The 18,800-nt window shown below is 44.9% G+C and overlaps 1 pseudogene; it reads left to right on the forward strand.

Moving 5' to 3' along the window:
• The first annotated feature begins 3,346 nt into the window (after positions 1 to 3,346).
• On the forward strand, positions 3,347 to 3,654 carry LOC110311996 (large ribosomal subunit protein eL39 pseudogene; annotated as a pseudogene).
• Positions 3,655 to 18,800: the final 15,146 nt, after the last annotated feature.

Raw genomic sequence — 18,800 nt, forward strand, 5'->3', positions numbered from 1 at the left:
TTCTGGGCTCTGGCACAGTTTTTGTTAGATTTATTCCTAGATAGTTAACCAATTTTGTTTTGTTTTGTTTTGTTTTAGATAGGTCTCTACCTAGACCTGGCTGTCCTGGAACTCACTATGTAGACCAGGCTTGCCTCCAGCTCACTGAGATCTGCCTGCCCCTGCCTCCCAAATACTGGAAATAAAGCTAGGAACCACCAAGCCAGGCTTTTATTTAGCAGTCTTTAAAATATCATTTTAATGATGTTTTAATATTTTACTCTCTCTTGATTATAGAAATGTATAGACAGAGTTTCCTTTTTAGCCTTCTATCTAGCAACATTGTTAAATTCATTCATGGATTCTAATACTTTGTCAGTCCTTTCAGAAGTTCTATGTATGCCACCATGTTATTATGACTGTTTCTGTCTCTCTTTCTCTCTCCTGAAGCAGAGCAGTACTATGTTGTACAATCAAACATTGAAGGACTTGGGAGCTGGAGTTTAAGTTTAATATCTGGTGGGCTCAGAAATCATTTGTAACTGCAATCTCAGCAGATGGGACGCCCTCTTCTGGCCTCCTCAGGCACTGCATGCATGTGGTGCACAGGCATACATGAAGAAGACACACACACAAATTTTTAAAATAGAAAGAAAAAAAACCTGGGACACTCAAACAATTCTCCCTGCCTCAGCAACCTGAGTCAGTGGGGCTGCAGGCTTGTGCTAGCTTCATCTATCTCCAGATTTTGTGCCTTTTCTCCTTGCTTTATTTACAGTAGTCGCTTGGGGCTCCAGCACACACACTATGGTCTTATTATCATGTTTCTGATATCAGGGCAATGAAATGATATTTCAGCATTAATGTATTAAGTTTGGTACCTATTGGCTTTTAAGAGGTGCATGTAACTTGTTAGAGAAAATGTTACTGTTGGTTTCCTAAGCAGTATTACATAAACAAATGTTATATTGTATCCAATGCTCTTGACACACTGAGATAACTACAGCTATTCTCCATTAGCCTGCTAATGTTAAATTTGCATTCTCTAATTTTGGATAAGCCTGGCATTCCTAATCAAGGTATTGTGTCTTTTTTTTTTTTAAATATAATTCTGGATTTGATTTGTTAGCATTTATTTAGAGTTGTATGGGGGCTCATGAAAGGTATTATTCAATAACTTCCTGCCTTTGCAACATCATATGTAGTCTCATATAAGGTAAAGACTATGCTTATTTCAAAACAAGTTGGATGAGGCATGGTACACACCTTTAGTTCCAGCACTGGGTAGGCAGAGGCAAGTGGCTCTCTGTGAGTTTGAGGCTATTCTGGTCTACATAGTGAGTTCCAGGACAACCAAGGCTGTATAGAGAAACCCTGTCTCAAACAAAAAAGGTAGACTAGGCATGATACATAATCCCAACACTTGGGAGGCTGGGGCAGCAGGATTGTTAGAGGACAATCTAGGCCACATAGTAAGTATTCCTTTCCCTACTGTCTTACTCAGGGTTTCTATTCCCGCACAAACATCACGACCAAGAAGCAGGTTGGGGAGGAAAGGGTTTATTCAACTTACACATCCATACTGCTGTTCATCACCAAAGGAAGTCAGGACTGGAACTCAAGCAGGTCAGGAAGCAGGAGCTGATGCAGAGGCCATGGAGGATATTACTTACTGGCTTGCTTCCTCTGGCTTGCTCAGCTTGCTTTCTTATAAAATCCAAGACTACCAGCCCAGGGCTGGCACCACCCACAATGGGCCCTGCACCCTTGATCACCAATTGAGTAAATGCCTTAAAGCTGGATCTCTTGGAGGCACTTCCCCAACTGAAGCTCCTTTCTCTGTGATAACTTCAGCTTTTGTCAAGTTGACACACACAAAAAAAAAAAAAAAAAAACACCAGCTAGTCCATCTACTATTATTTAAATGTTCTTGAAGAATATGTTTCTTCCTTAAATACCTAGGGTGGCTGGCAAGGCCATACAGACATGGAGTTTTCTTTGTGGGAAGTTTTTATTACAGATTCAGTTCACAGCGAAATCTAGATGGTTTGTTTTCTCTTTGTACCCATTTTTATTTACTTGTATTTTCCAAAGAACCTGCTAATTTTATCCTATATTGTCCAAAAGAATCAACCCTTCATCTCTCTCGCCCTTCCTCCCTTTCTCACTCCTTACCTTTCTCTCCTTACAGTGTAGGTCAGGCTGGCCTCAGACCCATAGAGATCCTTCAGCTCCTGAGAGCTGGGATTGAAGGTGTGTACCACCATCTTAAAATTTAAGACTTAAACAATGGCAATACACAAATCATTCAACCTAATGCACAAAGATATATCATCTTACTAGCAATATTCCAGTGTTCATTTCTCTTCCTCCTCCTCGTCCTCCCCGTCCTCCTTTTTTATTTCTTTTTTTGGGGGGAGGGGGTTGGAGAGGTTTTTTGTTTGTTTGTTTGTTTTGGTTTACATTTTTTGTTTTGTTTGGTATGATTTGGTTTTGGTTTTGGCTTTTGAAACAGGGTTTCTTTGTGTAGCCCTGGCTGTCCTAGAACTTACTCTATAGACCAAGCTGGCCTGAAACTCAGAGACCCACCTGCCTCTGCCTCCTGAGTGCTGGAATGAATGGTAGGCATCCGCTTACCTGACCTGTTTTTTTATTTCTGATATTAGTATTTTGTATATCTTTAAGACAGGGTTTTGCTATGTAACCCCACTGGCCTGGAACTCATTACATAGATCCGGATAGCTTCAAATTCCCAGAGGTCTGTCTGTCTGTGCCTCCCAAGTGCTGGGATTAAAGGCATGTGCCACCATAACTGACCAGTAATTCATATTTTCCACTTGATAAATAGAAAAGTTTTAAGAATAGTACAAAAGTTCCTGTGCATTCCTTACCTAGTTTGTTTCTGTAATACGTTTGTCAAATCTGAAAAACAGCATCGGTGTACTGTTAACTGCATTGGTTAACCCCAGCATAAACTAGATTTTACCAGAGTTTCACTAGGGACTTGTTCAGAATCTAATCCAGAATACTATATTGCATTTAGTTTAGTTTCTTTCTTTCCTTGTTCTTTATGACCATGATAAATGTAAGAACTATTGATCTGATAGTTTATAGAATACCTCAGTTTGGAGTTATTTTATGTTTTTCTTATGACTAGTCTGTGTTAGAAATCAGCAGTGCTGGACAGTGGTCACATACATCTTTGATCCCAGAGCTCAGGAGGCAAAGGCAGATCCCAGAACACCCTCAAGGCCAGCCTGATCTACAGAGTAACTTCCATGACATCCAAGGCTACACAGAGAACCCTTGACTTAAGAAAACAAAACACGCTTTCTCTTCTCCATTCCTCCGCCATTGTGTCCGCTATTCTTGATTCGGCTTCTCGCTATGTCTTCTCACAAGACTTTCCGAATCAAGCAATTCCTGGCCAAGAAACAAAAGCAAAATCTCCCTATTCCTCAGTGGATCCGGATGAAAACTGGTAACAAAATCAGGTACAACTCTAAGAGAAGACACTGGAGGAGAACGAAGCTGGGTCTGTAAGGATTCACACAATGGCAAGACTGAGGATTTATACTGAATTGTCATCAATCAGTCCTACCAGATGGATTTCAACATTTAAACCTGGAGACTTTTCGTGTCTTAAATTAGGATGTTTGTCCAGTAATAAAATATAGAACCTTTCAAAAACAAAAAACAAAACACTCACAAGAGATTTATTTTCATTATTTATTTGAGTGTGTGCATGTGTGTGTTCATGCATGTATAGGCCAGAAGAGGGCAGGAGATCCCCCTGGAGCTGGAATTACAGACTGTTGTGAGGTGCCCGCGTGTGGGTGCTAGGAATCTGATTCAGGGCTCCCTGGATGAGCAGGATGCACTCAGCTACAGAGCTGTCCTTCTCTTTTACTATTCTGTTCTTTTTTTTTTTTTTTTTTTTTTTTTGGTTTTTCAAGACAGGGTTTCTCTGTGTAGCCCTGGCTGTTCTGGAACTCACTTTGTAGACCAGACTGGCCTGGAACTCAGAAATCTGCCTGCCTCTGCCTCCCGAGTGCTGAGATTAAAGATGTTCGCCACCACTCCCAGCCTAATATTCTGTTCTTTTGAAATGAGTCATTATTAACTCCAGTCCTGTACTTAGGAAACTGAGGAAGCTGGGTGGAGGAGGGGAGCAGGAAGGGTTCAAACTTCACCTCAAGGGCATTGTCTACATTACCAAAATTCTGTAAAGAAGATTTCCCCCTCACATTTAAAAACTTACTTATATAATGTAAACGGACACAGAGGAAAGCACAGGGGAGTGAAGACTGGGTTTAAGGGTGAAGAGGCCGTGGTCTGGTATCAGGATAAACTGCTATTGTTTAATTTCTTTATGATTCAGAGAGCTTGGACTCAGGTACCTGTGTGATGACTAAATCTGTGACAGTTTGGTGTTCTGTGTCACCCAGCTTTGGAACTGAAAATAAAAAGAGGCAACTGCGTTACATTACGAAGCAAATGCACAGATCACACAGGAACAGAAACTGACGCCTCTCTTGGGACCTCACTGATTAAGAAATCTCAAGGGACGGAAGAGGAACGACATTACTACACACCTTCCCTGCTATTGCCCACATATGACAGAGTACCTCGGCCAGCACAAGTCAGTTCTCGGTTTTCAAGGATGCTGAGGAGTCAAACAGTGCAGGGACCAGAGATGCAGACAAGGAGAGAGGATTTATAAGTGACAACCAATAAGAAAACCAAACAAACGAAGCCCCAGCCCCAAGCTGTGTGTATCCCCAGAGCTAAGCAGCACTTGGCACAGAGCTGGAGATGGGAACTGTAGATGTTTCCTGAGTGAGTGAGTGAGTGGCCATTTCCTCCTTGGCAAACAAAGAAGGGCAAGGAATCAAGGATAGTTCCGTGTGTTCACACATAAAATAAGCCGAAATAACAAATGCATGCTCCTAAAGGTTGATGCACCTCAGGCTCATGCCGCTGAAATCACAGAAGACCCCGTGTTTCATGTAACCCTCGGTTTGAGGATGTGCGGGTGGGCTGACGAAGCGATTTCTCTAAAACACCACTTGACCAATATCAAGAAATCCGTGGGCTGTTCTCTGGGGAGTACCCTTTGTCATGCTCAGTAACGTCTACTCTTTCTGTAGCCCTGTCCTCTCTGCTTAGTGTCCGTTGATTTGGGAACTGGGGAAGGGGAATTCCAGCCCATCTGGGAGGCACTTAAGATGGGGGGGTCCATTTAAAAAAATCTGTTTTTCTACTCTTAGCCCCTTAGTCCTGGAATGACGACTCTGAGACTAATTATTTATAATTAGATGACTTTGCCATAAGCTTTGGTTTATTCACAGAGTAGCTCATAAGTTATTGAACCCATTCAAACTATTCTATGTCTTCCACATGGCTAGCTATCTCTCCTTCAGTCCCAACCTGCTTCTTCCTCAGTGTCTCCCTACAGTGTCTCTCCATGAGACTCTTTATTCTCTCACTATTTCCCAGAATTCTCTCCCTTCCAGTGTCCCACCTCCTGGTTCCTGTCTCAGCTCATTGGCTATCAGCTTTTTTTTATTGACAGGTGTCGCCTGTAAGAGAGTCTCTCTACATTTCATGCTGGTGATTCTGTCACGGGTGGATCCTGGAACTCTCACAGAAGGGTAGGGCTCAGACCCATCGGATCGGTCTCAAGTGTACTGAACTTTTCAGCAGGATGCAGTTTCTTGTTGAGCTAGGTAAACCTCTTAAGAAGTTTGAGAAGCAAGATCATCTAGGTGTTCCCACACACCGGAAAGCTCACAGTATGTACAAGAAGATAAAAATAGTAAGTATAGAGAGTAAGACTAGCCAAGTATGCAAGCTATAGCTGTAATCCCAGCATCCAGCAAGCTGAGGCAGGAAGATTGCTGCCTGTCAAGGCTATAATAATTCCAGACTAGCCTGCACTAAAGTGTGAGGTTCTGTCCTGGTTGGTTATTTGTCAACTTGACATAAGCTAAAGTCATTTGAGGAGAAGGAACCTCAATTGAGAAAGTGCCCCCAGCAGATTTGTCTGTGGGCAAACCTGTGGTGCTTTTTTTTTTTTTTTTTTTTTTTTTTGATAGATGTGGTGAGTTCCACTGTGAAGTGTGGTACCCTCCTTGGGCAGGTGGTCCTAGGTGCTATAAGAAGAAATGCTGAAAGCTACTAGAAGCAAGCCAATAAGCAGCACTCCTCTATGGCTTCCGCATTAGCTCCTGCCTCCAGGTTCCTACCCTGCTTGAGTTCCTGTCCTGACTTCCCAAAGTTATACACTGCGCTCTGGAAGTATGAGCTGAAATAAATCCTGCCCCTCCCCCCATGTTACCTTAGATCATTTTATTACAATAATAGAAACCATAACTGAGACAGATGCTGTCTCAACAACAAAAGCCAAGGATGGAGAAATGGCTCAGTGGTTAAAGTGCTGGTCCAGCAAATCCGAGGGCCTGGGTTTGGATCTCCAGCATTTGAACCAAAGGCAGGCATAGTAGTGCATTCCCATGGAACTCGTGCTAAGGATGTGGATACAGGAGGATGGCTGGGTTCCATGTGAGACCTTGTCTCAAAAGACAAAACAAAACAAAAAACAAAACAGTAAAGGATTACAGGTAGAAGCAGTTGCTACTCAAGCATGGTGGCCTGAGTTGATCCCCAGAACCCATAGTAGAAGGAGAGCACTGGATTCTGAAAGTTGTTCACCAGGTACAAACATGGCTGTACTCATGTGCACAGCATACACACACACACACACACAAACAACAACAACAGCAATAATAATAAAATTACTCTTTAAATATTAAGAAGAAAAGTAGTTGAAGAAGTTAGGAGACCATTTCTGGTCTCCAAGCACAACACACAGGAACACACACACACACACACGTAACAAAATAAAAACAAAGGTAGCCTGCTTACCCACATTGGAAAATCGAGCCTGCCTAAAAGCAATATCATCTTGTCATGAACTCACAAGAACACAACCAAGAACATCGGTGTACAAGAACAGGGAGAGCAAGTGTGTCTTAGAGACAGGATCTCTGGGTGGAGAAGCGGTATGAAGGACACCAAGCCAAGCACCTCGGGCATACAGACTGCTCGAGCCGGACTTTAGCTCATGAGTAGAAGCCAAATAGACAGACCAGGCTACTTTCTGAAAAGGATGTTCGGTTTGCTGGAATGACTTCGTCTAATAACTGGGAAATTTCCATGCGGCACAGACAGATTCAAAGGATGCTTAACCTTTGCGTGCAAACATCCTGGCTGGTAGTTTATAGGCAGACCCACACTGTCCCAGGGCTGCAGGGTTTCCTTTGCAGCTGGCACTGTCTTCCTGCACACACATTCAGGCCAGGCAGTTCTATTTGGGCCTTTCCCCTCATTCTTCCTTTATTTTTATGGGTGTCGGTGTCTTGCCTACATGTTGTCCTATTTGCCTTGTGAATTCCTGGTGCTCACTAACATGGAGAAGAGGGCTTTGGATCCTCTGGAACTGGAGTTACAGACAGTTTGGAGTTGTCCTGTGGCTGCTGGAGATTGGACAAAGAGCCAGTGCTCTTAACTGCTAAGCCATCTTTCCAGTCTGTGGGACAATGGACCATGCCAGGAAACTTGGTAAGGTTGCGTGGGTCTGAGACCCCGGCACCCAGGTACCCACCTAAGAAGGTAGGGGTCTCCCTGATCCCCACTAGATTCCTGGCCTGGAACACGGGCCACACTTCTCTCATAAGAAAGGATATCTGTGGTCACATAGCCCAGAACAGAGTTCTCCATGCTAATGAGGTATTTACATGGGCCCCGAGGGTTAAACCAATAGGCTTCTCTCCTTGGACTTTCTTCCCCGCCAATGGTATTCAATCTCTGGTCTGCCCTGACGAGGTGTTATACATCCATTTTCCACAATGAACAATCAGTAAATTGGAGCCAAGGACTGTCTCTTTCATCAAGAACTGCTGTGGGGAGCATGAGAAGGCCTTCACCTACCCAGCCGCACTCCCTAAATCTCCTGCAGAAGGCCTGTCTGCACTCCCAGACAACCCTCCACTAAGCTAAGGACCCAGCCCTCTACAGCAGCAGTGAAGGGTAAACACGATCCAGGGTCTCTGTGTTCTGCCTCCCCAGCAGAGTTTCTCACACCCCAGTGGCTGGGGAGAACATGGATTCACACCCATCTGGAGCTGATCTTGCACAGCTTTGGACAGTAGGGCTGCAATGGCTGACAGACCATGAGGATGGAGTAGGAGTAAGAGCTCACCAGCTCCTGTGAAGGATCAGGCTACAGAACAGGAAATCTGACGCAAAGGCTAAGGCAGCAAAGCAGACAGGCACGGTGTGAAGATGGAGATGTCTAGCTTTCTGGCCCTCTCCTGTCAACCATTAGATATCTGATGGGGAATATTAGATATCTGAGCCAGTGCTTCAACTGAAGGGACCCTTGGGTCGCATCATGTTGGTTTGTTATACACTGAGACCTAATGGATAGATATTACAGAGCATTTGACAAACTTCCATTAAAGTTGGTCCGGAAGTCAATAAAATATAGTTGGTATTTCTGGCTTAAAAAAAAGGGGGGGGGGGGGCGGACATGGTGGCGCACACCTTTAATCCCAGCACTCGGGAGGCAGAGGCAGGCGGATTTCTGAGTTCGAGGCCAGCCTGGTCTACAAAGTGAGTTCCAGGACAGCCAGGGCTATACAGAGAAACCCTGTCTCGAAAAACCAAAAAAAAAAAAAAAAAAGGGGGGGGGGGAGGAAGAGAGGAAGAAGAGGGGAGGAGGAGGAAGAGGAAGAGGAGGAAGGAAGGAACAGGAAGGGGAGGAGAGGGAGGAAGGAGAGAAGGAGGGGGAGAAGAAGGGAAGAGGGGAGGAGGAGGAGGGGGAAGGGAGGGGGGAGGAGGACATCTTTAGAAACAAAACTGCAGGAGCTGGTGGGAAGGCTCAGACTGAAAGCTCATCCTGCCCTTCTACAGAATCAGAAGTGGGTTCTTAGCACCCAAGTCAGGAGACTCACAGCTGCCTGTAACTCCAGCTGCAGGAAACCCAAGGATTTATTCTGGCTTCTGTGGGCACTCACACCTACATGGCACTCAAACACCAACACTCACACACTTAATCAATCAATATCCAAAATTTAAAATCTTAATAAAAAATATAAATCCCATTAGCCAGTCATGATGACGCACTCCTTTAATCCCAGCACCCTGGAGGCAGAGGCAGGTGGATCTCTGTATTTAAGGCCAGCATGTTCTACAGAATAAGTTCAGGACAGCTAGGGCTACACAGAGAAACCCTATTTGGGGGTGGGGGGAATCCCTTAAACAAAGAGAGAGAGGTAAAACCTCGGGGTGCCTGGGTGAGGGGACAGGAAGGCAAAACTTTATGCTTCTAAAAAGTTAGAAATCTATGTGGCGTTTTCTTCTCTAATCAAGCATTAACATCGAAGCCGGATTTTCATTTTGCTGTCTCTCTTCAGAGAAAAGATGCTCTACTCCCTGAAACAGGAACTAGAGGAAGCTGATACCACGCAAGATCTAGTTCAAGAAAGCCAGGGTTGGCCTGAAAGCAAGCGTGAAGCGTCTCGCACACCCAAAATGTTAGGAGCAGTGGCCCCAGTGTGAAAGGTCTCCCATGGTGTTAAGAGGGGAGCAGGGGCCAGGCATGTGGCCCGCCAACATCTTAGGGGGGACAAAGGTGGGTTCTGAAGGATAAAATCTCAGAGAAAAGCTAGACATGGACAGGCTCTTCTGAAAGGGATAGGATAGCAATGCCGTGAGAAAGAAAGGTATTTGGCTTGGTTCTCACGATAAAAAACAACATCTAAATACCCTGTCACTCGTCAGCAGCACCTGTGGACCCGCGTCCAGAGATCAGGATGCTGTCCTGCTAAATCCTATGAAACAGCTCATGGAAGCAGAGATGTTTCCTTCCAAGGCTGAGAAGCAGAATCTGATATTAAAATGATTCTGCCCAACTCTGCATGGCGTTGGAGGTGGAATGGAAAGGGTGAGGGGGAAGCATCGAGGCTAAGCAGATTTCTTTGACAGTCTCGCCCTTGCTGTATACCTTCATTCTTAAGTTCTTCAACTGTGTGGTCCGTTTGGCTGCTTTTCAATGTGGAGAAATTATCATCTGGTTCTCCACTGACCAGAGGATCTGGCATAGGGACGGTGGCCTGTTCCTCTAAGTCTCCTGGAAAAGAACCAGCTGTGTGCTTCTGGAGCCTGGCATCTTGACCTGGCCAGAGCTTTCCTCTTCCTCCTTCCCCCCGTGTTTCTTTACTTACCGTTGCAGTTTGCCGCAGCACTGGTAAGAACAGGAAGTGCCAGGTTTCCTCTCCAGGGCTTCCGTAGAAGGGATGTGCTTACCACATCGAAAACACCAGCCGGAAGGAGAAATGCTCACACCCTCTAGAAAGCATGGCCCTCTCTGCCCACCCTACCCCCACTATAGCCATGTACCTCCTCTATGCCCTCCCATACTGGCCCCACCCCACCCCCAAGAGCCTCAGAGCCATGGGTTTGGGCCGTGGCAACACTCAAGCCAACTTTAACACCACTGAAAATTGGTTTGATGTTTATAATCCCGGCACTCACGTTAGGCTTGAGGGGATTGGTTGGATGGTTCAATTTATGGGTCACGTGCTTGGCAGCAAATTTAACAACCAGAGTTCAATCCCTGGAGCCCACAACAAGAGAAGGAGACAAACTCCACAAACCGACCTCTGACTTCCACACAAATTCCCTGGTGCACGCACACACACACAAATTAAACATGTTTTTTAAATGGAGGAGGCCAATGCTGTCCGTGGTGTCACTAGCTATAATCCCAGCACTTAGGAGACAGGAGTTAGGGAAGATCAGAGATGAGTTTGAAGCCAACCTGGGTTATGTGGGACCACCATCTCAAACAAACAAACAAACAGAGAGATAAATGGAAAGACGGACTGCCTGTAAACTCCCTCCAGGCTGTCCCCACGTTGCGATGGTGCCTCTAGAGTCCCAGTTGCAGTGGGTGACAACTGCTACTCCGAGCCTCCTTACCTCTGCCCCATATGAACCTTCTCCTTATTTGGCATTTAATCAGTAAACGTGTGTTTTTCAGGGGCCACTGTTTTGATATCCAGGGCCGACAGTTTGATATACTTGATAAAGATGGTAGGGTGCTGAGATGGCTTTCTGTAGCACACTGATAACATCTTGACCTTAATTCCATGTGATCTTCTGCAAATCTTATCTGTTCTCAGCCCAGTGTTTCCCTCAGATGAAGTGGAATTATATAAAACATTAGTACAGAATAAGTGTGAGAACTGTTAGTGGTGATGGAAGTCGAGATGGCTAGTGGGGAGTTTTTAAAGCTTCTGTTAGTTTAATGGAGTCTCCTGTTTTGAATTCAGTCTCCTGAATTTCCCGCTGCATTCCAACTTCACCGTCATCACGGACTCTGTGGAACAGCGAGATCTCTGTGCGAAAACTCCTCAGAGAGCACCTTGGGACACGCAAGACCACCACACTGTGATGTCAGGTTGCTGTGAACAACAGTAGTGTCCTCGTTAAAAAGAAAGTGCTTTTTTAAAAATAGTTTTATGTCTTTTGCTTTCCCTTTGTCTGTTGATGAATATTTTTGCTCCAGATACCATTACAGTTGGCATTCCTTCTAGGCTCTGCCCAGTAGTTACCTGGCAACAGCCAGGCTCCTCCTTACTCTCTCTGCTCCTTCTCTTTCTGACTCTCTTCTCTCCCTGACCCCTCTTTCTCCATGTGTTCCTGGACTGCCTCTCTCCCACCCCTCTCTTTCTGTCTCTCTGTTTCTACTCTCTTCTCACTTCCCCTTCCCATGCCTTAAATAAACTCTATGCTATACTATACCTGTTGTATGGTTGGTCCCTCGGGGGAAGGGATGCCTCAGCACAGGCTCGCTAAGGCACACCTCATCATACCTCTCTCTACAAAGCACATCCTTGACTTTTTAAAAAATATATAGTGTTTGGTGCTGAGACTTGGATTTAGAAACTTTCAGGTTCTCATTTCCCGAGTCTCAGATTTACAAACTTGCAAGTACATATTTCCCAACGACACATGGACTTTGCAGACATTGGAAATTCTAGACCTCCATCTAAACCCTGGAGAAGTGGTAAGCTTCCATTCCACTGGTCAGCGTAAACGGCCCCTGGTCCCACGAGAGGGCTGTTGAACTCGAAGCCACTCTCTGATGTCCTTGAGGATGGAGTTATTCACAGTCATGACCGTTCGTTCTAGGACATCTTCCCTTGGGTGCGATTTTTCTCTCTGCTTGAGGCAGTTTCTTTCTCACTGCTGGGAAATCCTAGGCCTAGGTAAACCATTCTCTTGGTTGTCATAGTTCTTTCTCTGGCCCCCATTTCATCGCATGACACCCTGATGATCTGGCTTGGCTGCCGATATTCCTAGCTATCACATGAATCCTCAGGAGGCTGGTAGAGATAATTGACAGCTTCTACTCTCAGTCCAAAAGAACTGTCTTCACTGCTGCTTCCAGACTCCCTGCTGGGATGTCTCCCACTCTTAAAGGCTTCCGAATTCACAGGCTAAATTTGACCCCAATACCCACTAAACAATACCTCTAAACAGCTGCTTAATGGCACTTTAAGAAGAAAACTTGCACAACTCTCAGTAGAGATCCAAAAGATGGAAAGATTTCTATGTAGGCTTTTCCCCCATCTAAGTTCCCAATCACCTTATTCTTCCCTCTCGCTCCCAGACCCCTTCCCCTTTGACTTTTAGCCCCAGTCTCCAGATCTTGTTTAGGACCTAATTCACTCTGCAACGGTGCTTCTCCCACACTTCCTGTAGGCCCTGCCTACCTCCACCGCTGCCAGCTGCTCCAAAGAGCAGTCTCCGGTTTCTATTTGCACAGCATGAAGCAACTGACCCACTCGGCACAAACTTCTCCATGCACGGGGACAGAGGTTGCTTTTGGTGACAGTGAGAGACCGCCTGTCTGCCAGACAAAACATTTCAGTTTGTCTCTGCTGATCCGCCATCTTTGTTATGGTCAGATAAGGTTTTCATATGTTACCACGTCAGCACCATTTTACCTAAGGGTGGCCATAGATGCAGCCCCATCTTTGTTATAGGCAGTCTTGGGACTATCTAACATTTTTGTTATGGGCAGTTTCCACCTCACTGTCTTCCCACTTGAGCTTTCTATCCTGCCTTGATAAATAGTAATTTTAACATTAATGTAAAGATTTACAATGGTAAAAAGGTTAAAGATCACTGCTTTAAGATATGTTCAGCCTTGTTTTTGCTACTGTCATTAAGTTACAATGTGTTTTCTATATTTGCTAGATACATTCTAGAACAAATAATTAAACAAACAGATTGTCTAGTTCAAATATACTTAATAGATACTGGCTCTCAATCTTGTCACAAATCTGTTAAATATAACATTAAATGTTTAAGCTTATGATGACAGAGACTCCCAAATCCTAATCTTAAGCCCCCAAGGTCTCCGAGAAGCTATAGGCACAGCAATAATATTCTACCTGAATTGCAGTATGATAACCACTGAGAAACGCTACTCCTTTGCCTTACTCACTGTCAGGGCAAGACCTAAACTGTGGACAAACAGGGAACCCCAGACAATTAAATGTCTCATATTACCTAAGACAAGGTGAGTCATTTCTCCCACATCTCTGCTCCACAGGAAAAAGCCTCTCATCTTCTAGGCCTGGGGGTCAGACCACCTCTGCCCCAGCTGCGATGGAGGAGGCTACAGGGACCTGGGAATTGTTTAGGAGGTAGACTATTGACCAACGTCTGTCATTTTAAATAATATATGACATCTAGGTTATAATTTGTTCTTCCCAGATTTCTGATTACATTGATGGCTTAGCTTAGCCATCAGCTTGACAGCTTGACAGCTAGAGAACAGACCTCTAGCTCCTTCCACCACCATATTAGCTCATTAGTCAATCTGTTAAGACTCAAACTAGTTAAGACTACCGTATCTCTTATCAAAAAGACACATTTGCTTTGCTCACAAGCTTCATGATAAAAGATACACAAGTTCAGATATAATGTTTCACAGATGTAATCTTCTATTAGTTCCTTAACTAAACTGTTTCCAGGGACTAAATGCTTCATATTTCCTTCCCTTGTTATGCCACTGACCTAACGTTAACCAACAGATGTCTTGTAAATTAGCCTAAGTCTAGTAAAACAGTCCACTCTACAATCCAAAATTTATAATCACAAGTTCAATTTTTTTTGTTTTTGTTTTGTTTTGTTTTTCGAGACAGGGTTTCTCTGTGTAGCCCTGGCTGTCCTGGAACTCACTTTGTAGACCAGGCTGGCCTCAAACTCAGAAATCCACCTACCTCTGCCTCCCAAGTGCTGGGATTAAAGGCATGAACCACCACGCCTGGCCCACAAATTCAAATTTTAAGCTTCCTTTGTCTTTTAACTATAACTTCAGATGTTTCCCATGCTAAATCTATATGACCAACTATCATATTCCCAAGGTCAAGGTTTTGAGTTTCCATTAATTGTCTTTTAAATGTAAACTTAAAATGTTTCTCATTATGCTAAATGTATATACAGTCTTCTAGACAGAGGGGAAAGTTCTTGCTCCTTCGGCTCCACAAAAGGTTTAGTCTTCCCTAAGTTTATATTAAAGATTATTCATGCTCTTAACAACTTTACCTCTTTTATAAACTTATAAGCTCCAGGAAACCCACTCAGATACATCTCTCATGGACCAAACAGACGCCATCTGGACAAGTGCACCTGCCACTCAATAGCCGATGTTTCTGCCTATCACCTATTCCAGATGGTGAGATTCCTCTCCTGTGCCCTGGGACTGGGACTCCCCTCATTCTAACCATCAAGACCTAAGGGTTTCAAATGTAACACCAAAGAAAACGTTTTTTTTTCCCAAACCTACCAAACTTTATTTTCTGTCTCATTTATATGTATGTGTGTGTTTCAGCATCTTGCCAAATCCAGGCATTTACTCAAAATCTACATGCATAACAGCTCCAGAGAAGCAGCCACAGATGCCCCAGTTTGCTCTCACAGACACGTCTTCTGGACCTGGTCCTTCCTACCCACAGATGGTCCCACAGTCTCTGTGTTGCGGGAAATATTAAAAAACAACCTGCATGTTCCCGAGCTTGAACCAGCAACTCTCTGTCCCATGAGGCTGGCTGACTATGCACTGGCAGGCAATGGTTGACCTGTTTTTATCTTACGGAGTCTCTCTCTGGCTCGGAGCTCTGAAAACATCTCCACCCAGTTCGCTAAGTTCCCACTGGCGGGTTGTTACCACGCTAGCCCCGTGCTTCAAATCCTTCATGGCCTTTGTGGTGCACATCAGGCAAACTCACACTTTGCCACCGTACCTTTCTCTCTTAAACCCAGATGAGTCACCAGGTGAAGGAAAACGCAACACAAACTTAGTTCAAAAAGAACGGTAACTCAACCTCTGGGCACAACAGCTAAAACCTAATCTTGTAGCCTTATTAAAATCTGATTCCTCCAATGGCAAATCTTTGTGGATCCGCCATGATACCTGGAAACTCTAGCAGCTATGTCTTACCCTTATTCTGTCCCTGTTCCAAAGGACCTAACTCTCTCCTGCTTCCTCTCTTCCTCTGTCTAACCCAGAAGTCCTGCCTACTCGCCCAGTGATTGGCTCCTTTATTCATTAGGGGACTGGTTCACAAGAAGTCACCTGAGTACGTGTGACTCACTCCTTGTCTGCAATCCCTTCCTGGAGAGCAGGCTTCAAAATACAAACAGCACCAGGTCCATCCACAACAGTGTTAGATGATCCTGGGCCAGAAAGCTGGCTGTATGGGTAGGCAGCTGTCTCTACAATGTGTCTCAGTTCTGGAAGCTGTGTTAGGTTTCCTATATATTTTCAGTTAATGTTGGTCATTCTCAGATTTCTGATGGGGTTGAAGGCTTATAACCTCATATCCAATTCAGGCTATTTAAATCGAGAGAACAGATTTGAGAGAATGACTCTAGATTGTATGTCATCTGAAAAACCATCCTCTCAAGGCTGTTCCTCTCTAAGGAAATAGCCTGGGTTGGCTATGAGACTATAAGTTTCAACTCCGTTAGAAATCCACAGAATGTGACATTTAATGTTATTTAGTCACTTGTTGTTGAGACGAGTCTGCTCCTGACAGCTTTCCCTGTCTTGGATTCAAAGAAGAAACTGAACATCTATGAGTTACTCCAGTTGTGGCAAGACAGTCACTAGGCAACTATTGCCTCTTTTTATCTACAGACATAATATTGTCCAAAGAAAGGACACAATTACAGGTTCAGGACAGCTTGATTCTGACGAGACAGAGTAAGCTAGTCCTTAATATCCTGTTTCTCTCAGTCTGTCAAATAATCCTGGCCAGAAGGCTGAAGACCGACGCTCCAATGTTTTGAAGTAAGGGACCGTCCAGGTAATTAGTGGTCTCTATAAATTGGTTAAGTTTTGGAAGCTGTGTTAGGCTTCCCATATATTTTCAGTTAATATCAGTCATCCTTTGATTTCTGATGGAGTTGAAGGCTTATAGTCTCATAGCCAACCCAGGCTATTTACTTTGAGAGGAACAGTTTTGAGAGGATGGTTTTCAGATGACATACAATCTAAAGTCAGGACATAGCCAGGTGCAGAACTATAGTCTTTTAAGTTAGGATAGATGACAGAGGTTATATTTAATTAACAAAGATGATGGACTGGGTGTTAGGTCAACCTTATACCATATAATTTACATATGGTTACTGGAGTGTGGGACTGCTGGTTACAGGGGATTATAGCAGAGAGGGAACTAGTGACTCCTTGTCCTGCAAGTCAGATGCTGCGGGGGGGGGGGGGGGGAGGGCACTGGGGGAGGGGCTAGCTCTAGAGAGTTGTGGTGGGAGAGGCAGAAGCACAGGAGTATGGCTTGGCCCTGTGGAGAGTTGGCAGGTTCCACTTTTAATAGTACCAGCAATACCCATGCCCTAAGTAAACTCTATTCTATACTATACCTGTTGTATGGCTGGTACCTCATGAGGAAGGGATGCCTCAGCATGGGCCCACCAAGGCATGCCTCCCACTTCACCATACCTGGCACTACAAAACATATACTCTGCTTTAAAAAAACACGACAGTCACACCCTTTCTGTTGTCCTTTCTTTACCATCCCCACCTCCTGACTCCTAACCCCACCCCACCCCCCGCTTTTGGACCTTTAGTCGCCCCCCCCCATTTCTCTTTTCACAGGACCATGCTCACACCTGCACATAAACACACTCCCAATCAAACCCCTTCAGTTTCTGTTCTGTATATGAGAAAGAATGCGCTGTGGAGTGTTCTGTTTTATTTTGTTTGTGTGTCTGTGTCTGTGTGTCTGTGCCTGCCTGTGTGTGTGCTCACGGAGGTCAGGGTATTGAATCCTCTGGACCAAGGGTGTTGTGAGCTGCCTGGCAAGGGTGCTGGAAACAGCTCCAGTCCTATGGAAGAACATCATGTGCTCTTAACCACTGAGCCATTGTTAGGTCTCGGGAAACGCATATGTCCGTAAATGACAGTCTTGGCTTAACTCAAACTGGACTGTAGAAGGATTTCTGGTGGTTAGATGAAAGCCAGCATTCCTCAGAAACTGTGAAACAGCTTTTCTGTCCACCAAAGGGAGTAATTTCACCTGCCACTGGCAAAAGGAACATATGGCTTTCCATTGACACATCCCTGTGGCTTGCATATCAAAGCCCATGCTGGCCTCCAGACTCCCTCAGTCCCTATTCACAGGATCCCATTCTGTATCCCAAAGCCCTCACTAACACCCTGGCCCTTCTCACCTCCCCTGGCCGCTCACAGGTTTCCCTCCCTGCAGCTATTCATCCTCCTTATAACCTGAGTGATTTCCCCACACCCTCCTGTCCTCCCTAGCCCTGGCATGTCCAATCTGCTTCTTGTTCTCTTTGCTCTGGACTCTTCCAGTTCCTCTGGATGCTCTTTCTTATCTACAACAAAACTGCCGCCGTTTAGGTTGTTTCTTTACTGTGTCCCTCACACAAACCGTCTCTCCAGCCACAAGTTGTATCTTCCAGTAACACCTGTTTGGTTTTGGACCCTTGTACAAAGGCGTACTGAGGTGCATATTTTCTTCTCTCTCTCTCTCTCTCTCTCTCTCTCTCTCTCTCTCTCTCTCTCTCTCTCTCTCTCTCTCTCTTTGGTTTTTCAAGTCAGGGTTTCTCTGTGTAGCCCTGGCTGTCCTGGAACTCACTCTGTAGACCAGGCTGGCCTCGAACTCAGAAATCCGCCTGCCTCTGCCTCCCAAGTGCTGGGACTAAAGGCATGCACCACCACTGCCCTGCTCTGAGGTACATATTTTACATATCAAAGCAGACCTGTCCTCCTGGTCCTCCCAGCATCCTTCAGTCCCTATCTGGCATACCCTGCCCCCAACCTTGAACTTTCCAGCCCAGCAGCTGGGCTGCCCTTCTCCCAGAGGCTCTTCCCTATATAATCCAGACATTTTGGTATCTCTTTCTCTCTCTCTCATTCTCATTATCCTCCTCCTTTTTCTCCTCTTCCTTTTCCTTCTCTTCCTCTTCCTCCTTCTCTTCCTCTTCTTCCTCCTCCCCTCCCTGTACCCTTTTCTAAGAGTACACTGTAACATTCACTCAGTACACTGGAGACAGGAGAGCCTCAGGGCCTGTTACCAGAATTCTCTGGTGGGACCCCAATGGCTGTTTGCCTTAGATCTCCTACACAGCCAGACTGTGGGTAGGAAGTTGCCAGATGCCAGAGTACTCAGATACAAGAACATTCAGAATACAGGAGA

This window comes from Mus caroli, unplaced genomic scaffold, assembly GCF_978045245.1.
Source record: "Mus caroli unplaced genomic scaffold, Mus_caroli_1 scaffold_17, whole genome shotgun sequence".
Classification (NCBI taxonomy): domain Eukaryota; kingdom Metazoa; phylum Chordata; class Mammalia; order Rodentia; family Muridae; genus Mus; species Mus caroli.